Below are 10,738 nucleotides of genomic sequence, written 5' to 3'. Positions count from 1 at the left end.
GATGCCCATCGCAAGAAATCGCATCCAACGATCGCACGAAACAAAACTCGGAGCTACCGTGCAGCACAGTTCTGCATCGCTCTGCTCAGCCTGCAGTCTAAACGGGCACCTCGCTATTCTACTGTTGAAACCAAGCTGCCCCACGCCCTCGCTCATTACACGATTTCAGCTTCCATTCCATTGTCATCGCTCGATTCGGCTCGACATCGCATTGTATTTCATCGGGGGAGCAGTGTAAATTTAAACTAAGCTACCAATTTTTGTTGTTGTTCCATGGAGTTATTGTAACCATCAAATGGACATCAGGAAAATTTTTAAAAAAAGTGAGTTTAGTTACATTACCTACTTCTTTGCTCGCGTTTTTTAAGAGGCAGGATGTTTAACTAAATTTTATTTTTTGTGTGGATATTATTTTATTATACTGTAATCTGTGAAGCAATAATAGTGGTTATTAATATTCGATATTCTCTATACAAACTGCTATATGGTGCATAAACAAATTCATGCTATTTATGCTGGAACACCTCTACTGACATGTTCAACGAATAATGTATAATGAAATGTGACTCGAAATATCTTGAGAATGTTACAACAGCAAATTACTTTCGTTCCAGACATAAATTGATTGTTGCTTGAAATACAATTCTGTCTGCTTCGTGTTGCATTTACTAAAATTAATAGCACTGTAAATGATGTGAATATATTAACAGTTCACGAATAACAATAATATCTCATGGCTCACGACCAGGTGGAAGTAATAACTTGGCAGTTGAAACTTATTATAGGGGAGAGTTGCCTTAGTTGGACCACATTCGGATTTCGCTATGTGTCGATAACTTAAAACCTTCAAGTTGGTTATACTGGTGAGAAATGCTGTCAAAGTCGTGTGGCCCATTGGTCAATTGACCCTACCCAATGAAGCAAGAATATCTGCCACTGTTGTATTCTCTTCGTCTTTGTTATAAGTATTGTGTTACAAATCAAACTTCTGTATAGGCAGTATAGATCGTAAGTGCCTTTCATTAGTCAATAACTAGACATCGCAAATTAAAATTTAATTTTGTATGTTCCCGTAGCGTTATCATGTTCGTTCAAGCGGCTGCCAAAGAGCTACTTTCGAGCGCTAGAAAACGCGTTTCTGCTCATGCGCAGCTACGATGACGTAAAAACCCGTGCTTGGTCTTTGCTCTGCTCATACGCTTTTTATCCCAATTCTGTTTGGAATTTCGTTCCTTGGTCACTTGTACTGCTAGTTGTCAACCCCCAATTTGTTTCTACGGCCTGCTGCATTCCATCGTTCCAAAACTAATATACCGTGCTTGACAGTTCTATAATATTGCCGTACTAAGAAAATGCCACGCTTAAAACCCTGATGCTTCAAAGATCTGTCAAAAGGATGTAACTTTTGGTGTAACTTGCAGTTACAATTGGCAAAGGAGACGGAGGTGTATAACCATGTTACTTTCAATATATCTCTGTTAACAGTTCTGAATAAAGCTACCTTTTAAATTTGCTCATCATGAATCCTACGATTACATTTATAAATTTGTCATAAAATACCTCCAGAAAGCACTTAAAAGTATACTGTTCTAACCGAACGGAAAATTGTTGCCTTATTTGTGTTTTATATTTGAATTCCTTGAGGAAGAAGGCTATTTTTATAGAGGCAAAGGTCCCAATTTCGAGTCTCGGTCCGCCACACAGTTTTAATCTGCCAGGAAGTTTCATATCAGCGCACACTCCGCTGCGGAGTGAAAATTTCATTCTGGACTACGATAGTAGTGAAGGATAAAAGTTGGAAATTTGCGTCTATCTGGGAGCGTGCTAGGGTAGCTCCTGCAGCTGTGCTATCCACCGTGTCCACATGGCTCGGTGCTAGTGATTAGAGCTGTGGCGATTGGTGAACGAATCGTTCATTTGAATGAATGTAAATAAAGAATCGTAAGAATCGAATCGTGGTAGGGACGAATCGTCGTTCAAAAGAATCGTAAGAACGATTGCGTATTTCTGTCTCGTGACGATTCCAAGTTTCAACGATTCATTAGAACACTATGCATCGATGGCAACTGCCGAATCTTGCCGAATGATTACGAACACCAGAGAACAGTCAAGAGGGGGACTCGTGTGAACAAACGAAGCACGGAACGAATATTGTGGGCCGTTGACTAAATACACGAGGCAGAAAACAAAACCGTCGTGTTTTGTTTTCTGTCAATTCACCACAGTTTGCTGTACCAAAATCTGCCATGAACTGGAAGAAAGTTTTTTTAAATACACGAGATACTGATAACAAACACGAAGTACAGCGAATACACAGCTGCCAATACACACGATTAAAATCAAGAAATCAAAGTATGTTGAATAAATATGTGCAACTAATTTGTTCCAGATGCAATGCAACACAAACGCACGTTCTTTAAACAGTTTACATATATTTAAACGAGCAGTTCTTGTACATACCGTATAATATATCGCATATCTCGGAAACAGCTCTAACGATTTGGATGAAATTTTGTATTTAGACAGGTTTTTGCTTTTTGAGTTCACTTACTTAGCTGTATGTTTCGTAAAAACGCAATTTTACAAAAAAATAATAATTATATAAAAACGCGATTTTACATGTTTTTATAACGCCATCTCGTAAATCTGTGTTATGATTGAATGTAGCTAACATTTTGATTTTTATGCTTATCTGTATATATGTGTCTTTCCTAAAAGAACGCGATTTTACACAAAAAAACATTTTTATATAAAAACGTGATTTTCGTGTATCTCGGAAACGGCTTATATTTAGACACGGTTTTTGATTTTTAAGTTTATTTATATAGGCGTGTTTCTAACCTCCTTGACATTTTTAGACATGTTCTGCCATTTATGAGTAAGATGTAGAACGTTTTGGCATTCTGTAAGAATCGTGCCACTGCAGACTAGAAAGAATCGTGAACGAATCGTAGGAATCGATACGCATTGTGGGATTGAATAGCAGGAATCGTTTGCTGAAAAAAAAATCGTATTGGCCAACTCTAATGTAAAGAAGGCACTTCGACATTGGTGCCAGAGACATCACGGTGGCAGGGTTGCAAATGAACTGGTGCCAGCGACACTTCTATAAAAATAAATCTGTGAAACGTTTGCAAGAATAAAAAGGTCTGTGAAGTGAACATTGATCTTAAAGGGCAACTCGGCAACTCCTTATTTGGTAAGGACAAGAATCAATCAAGCCTGCTAATATCATTTGATAGAAGTGTATAGCTTGTACATTATTGTTCAGTATATTTTGTTTCAACTAAATACATATTGAAGACTTTGGGTGACAAAATCTAAAGGTGGTCCAATGTAGGCAACCCTCCTCCATTTCCTATAAGTCTTCCCTTTATTTCTCTTAACTCTGTTTTCTTGCTATGGCTAAGTAGTAGGAAAGTAAATTACATGTATTTATTTTGTAGGGACTACCGCTCACGAAAGGAAAAGGAGTCTGAATAGTAGCAGTGGAAGCGATGACGATCATAAGAAAAATGAAGTGTCACAATCATCACCTAGAGGTGACGCTGAACAACAATCAAATTCATCAGCAGCACCTGTAAACCTGTAACTGTAGCAGCCCCTATTCACTATTCTCACTCAACAGCCCAACTATCTTGTGTGTCCAACGACGATTCGGAAATTGTAACTACCCAGCTACCAGTGGACAAGAAGAAGGATCTCTTACTAAATCCTTGGATCCCTTCAAATAATTATGATTTTGAAAGTGATGCAAGCCATTTGCAAAGAAAATTTAATCATGTATGGTTAGATCGATTTGCACCATGGCTAGTATACTCCAAGTTTCTGAAAGGCGCCCTATGCAAGCACTGTGTTTTGTTCCCTCCTGTCACTGGCACTGTTAGAGGCGTTTTGGGATCATTTATCACTAGGCCATTCACAAAATTCAAGAATATGCATGAAGAATCTCGGAAACATGTTAAAACCCACATTCACTTAACAGCGTCAGCTGTGGCAAAATCTTTTCTCGAAAATGTACCTGTGGATGTCCAATTGCAGAATGTGCACCAAAGAGTGATCGATGAAAACAGGCAAATACTGTCATCCATTCTTTCTTGTATAGTGTTTTGCGGCACACATGATATGCCTCTTAGAGTAAAACAGACAGATGAAGGTGTTTTATTAGATTTACTGAACTTAAGAATCGATTCTGGCGACGACAAGTTAAGGAGTCATCTGGAAAAATGTCGCCGCAATGCTGGTTACGCATCGCCAAAAATACAAAATGAATTCATAAATTTGTGTGGCGATGTTATTAAGGAGAATATAATCACTGACATTAAAAAAGCTACGTTTTATGCAGTCTTGGCTGATGAAACAGCAGACATAGCTGGGGAGGATCAGCTATCAATAGACGTGCGGTTCTACGACGAAAGAAAAGTGAAAATCCGGGAAGAATTTGTAGGTTTTATAGAACTGAAGTCACAAAATGCCTCTTCAATCGCCGAAGCAATTGACAGTTTCTTGATCAGTAATAATCTTCCAGCAGAAGACTGTGTAGGATTTGGCTTAGATGGCTGTTCTACAATGGCAGGTAGAGAGAGTGGTGTACAAGCCATTTTAATAAAGAAATATTATTGAGCATCATACGTTCATTGCTCAACCTTGTGGTGAACGATGCAAACGCAGTGCCGGAAATTAGGAATACTGTTGCCACTGTGAAAGACACTATAAACTTTTTTAGAGAATCGAATACACGTCGGAAATACGCTCCCAATTTAACAAGAATGTGTGAGAGGAGATGGTCTGAAAAATATAAATCCATCAGACTATTTTCTCAAAATTTCCAAGAGGTTGTGAGAGCTCTAGAAAAAATGTCTACTGGGGGAAATTAATGCAACGAGAAAATCTGCGTATCAGTTGCATTCAGCCATTACCAAACCAGTGTTCATCTTTACAAACAATAGCCAAATACTCATCAGTTTTGGAACCAGTAGCTAATGTCCTGCAGTCTAAGTCTGTAGATATGATCGCGGTGAGGGAACACCTCAGAGGAATCCTTGACGTGCTCAGTAATGATCGAAAGGAAGCAGACAGAGTAACTAGCGAATTACTTGCAAAAGTACAAGTTATAGGAGAGGAACTGGAAATAGAAATTACTGTTCCACGTTTTGCTTGCAAGCAAAAATTCAGAAACAATCCACCATCCCAAAATGACAACGAATACTGGCGACGTTCGCTGGCAAAACCATACATCGAATCATTCATGTCATCATTAAATATACGATTTTCACCAGAAAATACTCCAGCTTTTACTCTAAATAAGCTACATCCCTTGAATATGAGAAATTCTAGTGTAACAGACTTCCTTAAAAGTGCAGAATTGGTTAAAACATTTTACGGATTGGATGATATTGCCGGAGAACTGGAACTATGGTACGATTTGTGGAGGAAAAAGAATATAACTGAAGCTAAATTGAAGGATATGGAAGTCGTTGACCTGTTTAACGAGACCAATATTTTTTCCCTAGTATGAAAAAAGCACTAAAAACTTTGAGCACTATTCCATGCACAACAGCGACTGTGGAACGATCCTTCAGCACACTTCGAAGAGTGAAGACGTGGCTCAGAAGCACTATGGGAGGAGAAAGGCTCACAGGATTGTGTCTGATGAGCGTACACCGCAATTATGCAAAAGAAAACTGCCAGATGGTAGAGAAGAAAGTAATTGAGAAATTTGCGGCAAATCCTAGAAGATTATTACTGAATTAAAAAGTTGTATTTTTAAACAAGTGGATTCTTATATGTAAAATGTTTATTGAAAGCAGTTTTTCACTAGTTTAGTGTTTTATTTAATAAGAAATGCTGCATGTTTTCTCGGATTGTACAAGTGCATTCTTATATTTAAAATGTATATTAAAAGCAGTTTTTCACTGGTTTACTGTTTTATTTAATAAGAAGTGCTGTAAGTTGTCTCGAGACACAGCAAAGATTTAAGTGGAACAACCCAGTTCACAGTGTATGCTTTGCTGTTTGTTTCCTCGCATCCTCTTCCCTTCGCTCCAGTGTAAATGCTTATTCACGTTGCAAGTCAAGGACCGTGTACGCTAGTGAATCCCCTGCGCATTTTGTGACAATGCGCGTTTGCCAATGTTAATTTATATTCACTTCGCTGTAAAGGGATCTAATTACAACCTAGAGCCTTGTAAACTTTTGACGACTGCAAATGCATACAAATTTGTTCGAAAGTCAATAAAGCATTTATATTGGTATACTGGTTTCGAGACAAATTCTGAGCTAGGAATAGCCACACTTTTAGGACCATTCTTTATACGCTTTTGAAGCATTCAGCTTAAAATGATATATATATATATATATATATATATATATATATATATATATATATATATATATATATAGGGTGTTTCAAAAATGACCCGGCCCGCCGCGGTGGTCTAGCGGTTCTAGGCGCTCAGTTCGGAGCCGCGCGACTGCTACGGTCGCAGGTTCGAATCCTGCCTCGGGCATGGATGTGTGTGATGTCCTTAGGTTAGTTAGGTTTAAGTAGTTCTAAGTTCTAGGGGACTGATGACCATAGATGTTAAGTCCCATAGTGCTCAGAGCCAAAAATGACCGGTATATTTGAAACGGCAATAAAAACTAAACGAGCAGCGATAGAAATACACCGTTTGTTGCAATATGCTTGGGACAACCGTACATTTTCAGGCAGACAAACTCTCGAAATTACAGTAGTTACAATTTTCAACAACAGATGGCGCTGCGGTCTGGGAAACTCTATAGTACGATATTTTCCACATATCCACCATGCGTGGCAATAATATGGCGTAGTCTCTGAATGAAATTACCCGAAACCTTTGACAACGTGTCTGGCGGAATGGCTTCACATGCAGATGAGATGTACTGCTTCAGCTGTTCAATTGTTTCTGGATTCTGGCGGTACACCTGGTCTTCCAAGTGTCCCCACAGAAAGAAGTCACAGGGGTTCATGTCTGGCGAATAGGGAGGCCAATCCACGCCGCCTCCTGTATGTTTCGGATAGCCCAAAGCAATCACACGATCATCGAAATATTCATTCAGGAAATTAAAGACGTCGGCCGTGCGATGTGGCCGGGCACCATCTTGCATAAACCACGAGGTGTTCGCAGTGTCGTCTAAGGCAGTTTGTACCGCCACAAATTCACGAAGAATGTCCAGATAGCGTGATGCAGTAATCGTTTCGGATCTGAAAAATGGGCCAACGATTCCTTTGGAAGAAATGGCGGCCCAGACCAGTACTTTTTGAGGATGCAGGGACGATGGGACTGCAACATGGGGCTTTTCGGTTCCCCATATGCGCCAGTTCTGTTTATTGACGAAGCCGTCCAGGTAAAAATAAGCTTCGTCAGTAAACCAAATGCTGCCCACATGCATATCGCCGTCATCAATCCGGTGCACTATATCGTTAGCGAATGTCTCTCGTGCAGCAATGGTAGCGGCGCTGAGGGGTTGCCGCGTTTGAATTTTGTATGGATAGAGGTGTAAACTCTGGCGCATGAGACGATACGTGGACGTTGGCGTCATTTGGACCGCAGCTGCAACACGGCGAACGGAAACCCGAGGCCGCTGTCGGATCACCTGCTGCACTAGCTGCGCGTTGCCCTCTGTGGTTGCCGTACGTGGTCGCCCTACCTTTCCAGCATGTTCATCCGTCACGTTCCCAGTCCGTTGAAATTTTTCAAACAGATCCTTTATTGTATCGCTTTTCGGTCCTTTGGTTACATTAAACCTCCGTTGAAAACTTCGTCTTGTTGCAACAACACTCTGTTCTAGGCAGTGGAATTTCAACACCAGAAAAATCCTCTGTTCTAAGGAATAAACCATGTTGTCTACAGCACACTTGCACGTTGTGAACAGCACACGCTTACAGCAGAAAGACGACATACAGAATGGCGCACCCACAGACTGCGTTGTCTTCTATATCTTTAACATCACTTGCAGCGCCATCTGTTGTTGAAAATTGCAACTACTGTAATTTCGAAAGTTTGTCTGCCTGAAAATGTACTGTTGTCCCAAGCATATTGCAACAAACGGTGTATTTCTATCGCTGCTCGTTTAGTTTTTATTGCCGTTTCAAATATACCAGTCATTTTTGAAACACCCTGTATATATATATATATATATATATATATATATATATATATATATATATATATATATATACTCCTGGAAATTGAAATAAGAACACCGTGAATTCATTGTCCCAGGAAGGGGAAACTTTATTGACACATTCCTGGGGTCAGATACATCACATGATCACACTGACAGAACCACAGGCACATAGACACAGGCAACAGAGCATGCACAATGTCGGCACTAGTACAGTGTATATCCACCTTTCGCAGCAATGCAGGCTGCTATTCTCCCATGGAGACGATCGTAGAGATGCTGGATGTAGTCCTGTGGAACGGCTTGCCATGCCATTTCCATCTGGCGCCTCAGTTGGACCAGCGTTCGTGCTGGACGTGCAGACCGCGTGAGACGACGCTTCATCCAGTCCCAAACATGCTCAATGGAGGACAGATCCGGAGATCTTGCTGGCCAGGGTAGTTGACTTACACCTTCTAGAGCACGTTGGGTGGCACGGGATACATGCGGACGTGCATTGTCCTGTTGGAACAGCAAGTTCCCTTGCCGGTCTAGGAATGGTAGAACGATGGGTTCGATGACGGTTTGGATGTACCGTGCACTATTCAGTGTCCCCTCGACGATCACCAGTGGTGTACGGCCAGTGTAGGAGATCGCTCCCCACACCATGATGCCGGGTGTTGGCCCTGTGTGCCTCGGTCGTATGCAGTCCTGATTGTGGCGCTCACCTGCACGGCGCCAAACACGCATACGACCATCATTGGCACCAAGGCAGAAGCGACTCTCATCGCTGAAGACGACACGTCTCCATTCGTCCTTCCATTAACGCCTGTCGCGACACCACTGGAGGCGGGCTGCACGATGTTGGGGCGTGAGCGGAAGACGGCCTAACGGTGTGCGGGACCGTAGCCCAGCTTCATGGAGACGGTTGCGAATGGTCCTCGCCGATACCCCAGGAGCAACAGTGTCCCTAATTTGCTGGGAAGTGGCGGTGCGGTCCCCTACGGCACTGCGTAGGATCCTACGGTCTTGGCGTGCATCCGTGCGTCGCTGCGGTCCGATCCCAGGTCGACGGGCACGTGCACCTTCCGCCGACCACTGGCGACAACATCGATGTACTGTGGAGACCTCACGCCCCACGTGTTGAGCAATTCGGCGGTACGTCCACCCGGCCTCCCGCATGCCCACTATACGCCCTCGCTCAAAGTCCGTCAACTGCACATACGGTTCACGTCCACGCTGTCGCGGCATGCTACCAGTGTTAAAGACTGCGATGGAGCTCCGTATGCCACGGCAAACTGGCTGACACTGACGGCGGCGGTGCACAAATGCTGCACAGCTAGCGCCATTCGACGGCCAACACCGCGGTTCCTGGTGTGTCCGCTGTGCCGTGCGTGTGATCATTGCTTGTACAGCCCTCTCGCAGTGTCCGGAGCAAGTATGGTGGGTCTGACACACCGGTGTCAATGTGTTCTTTTTTCCATTTCCAGGAGTGTATATATATAAGACTTTTTATTTCAGCAGCACATGGATGGAATTTTTCTTAACACCCCTACTAAATATCTGGATTTTCTTTTTTGCAACATCTCTTTAGGAAACAATCCTAGTCTCTCACATTTCAATGCATTCAAAATCTTTTCAAATTCCAACACTTATTTTCCCCACGATCGGTAATTGTTGTGACAATATCTGCAATATAGCCTTCCTAATTCACGCCATTTATTGTCGTAATATCTACACCAGAACCTTTTTTGGTTATCTCCCAACAAATCCTTTACTACTGCAAGGTCTTTCCATGTAATCCATCTGACTTTTACGGTTTGACGTTTTTCCAGTTGTCCAGAGGTTTCTTCTTCATCATCCTCTCCTTTACATCAGTCACTGCCTTACCGTTTGTTGAGCGTTGTCATCTTCCTAACTTTCAGTTTCATCAAATATGACTTGTATTACTACTAGCTCTTCATGAGCAGTGGTAACCCTTCTACCTCTCTAAATGTATTTTTTATTAAGCATATTTCCCCTTCATCTTCACAAGCCTCATTATAGTTGGCTTCCTTATTAGTATTTCAGTATGGTAACAGTAGATCTTCTGCGATTCTATACACCTCTTTCTCAAACTTCTTCTTTTCTATTACGAAACCATCAGAATAGTAAACTACTTCATTGCCATCCACACACAAGGTTAATATATCTTCCTGTATCATGTCAACATCCACTTATCTATGCTGAGGCAAAATCTTATTCCATCACCAACTACTTCGTCTTTTTCACTTTCGCTATTCTCTGAATCGCTTTTGCTGTTGTCTGATTCGTTATATCTATCTTGTTCTAGAAATACAAATTCGTCAGCACTGCTACCAACTGGATTTTCCTCATTGACATAACATTCTACCCTTGCTTCATAAACATCTAAATCAGCATGGCTTTCAACTAATATTTGTTTAGATTCTGATCGTCTGCTTTGAAAGTTATCGTTTTAAATGGATCGAGTCTTTCTACATAATCTGCGAATTGGGTTATTTCATATATATTGTCTTTGGTAAACACGTTTGTGTTATGCACCTTTTCCTCCCGAATTTCCTTTACTGTTGGTAGAACCTCCTTCGGGTCA

Source organism: Schistocerca nitens, chromosome 4 (genome assembly GCF_023898315.1).
Source record: "Schistocerca nitens isolate TAMUIC-IGC-003100 chromosome 4, iqSchNite1.1, whole genome shotgun sequence".
Lineage (NCBI taxonomy): Eukaryota > Metazoa > Arthropoda > Insecta > Orthoptera > Acrididae > Schistocerca > Schistocerca nitens.
This window is presented reverse-complemented; position numbering follows the sequence as displayed.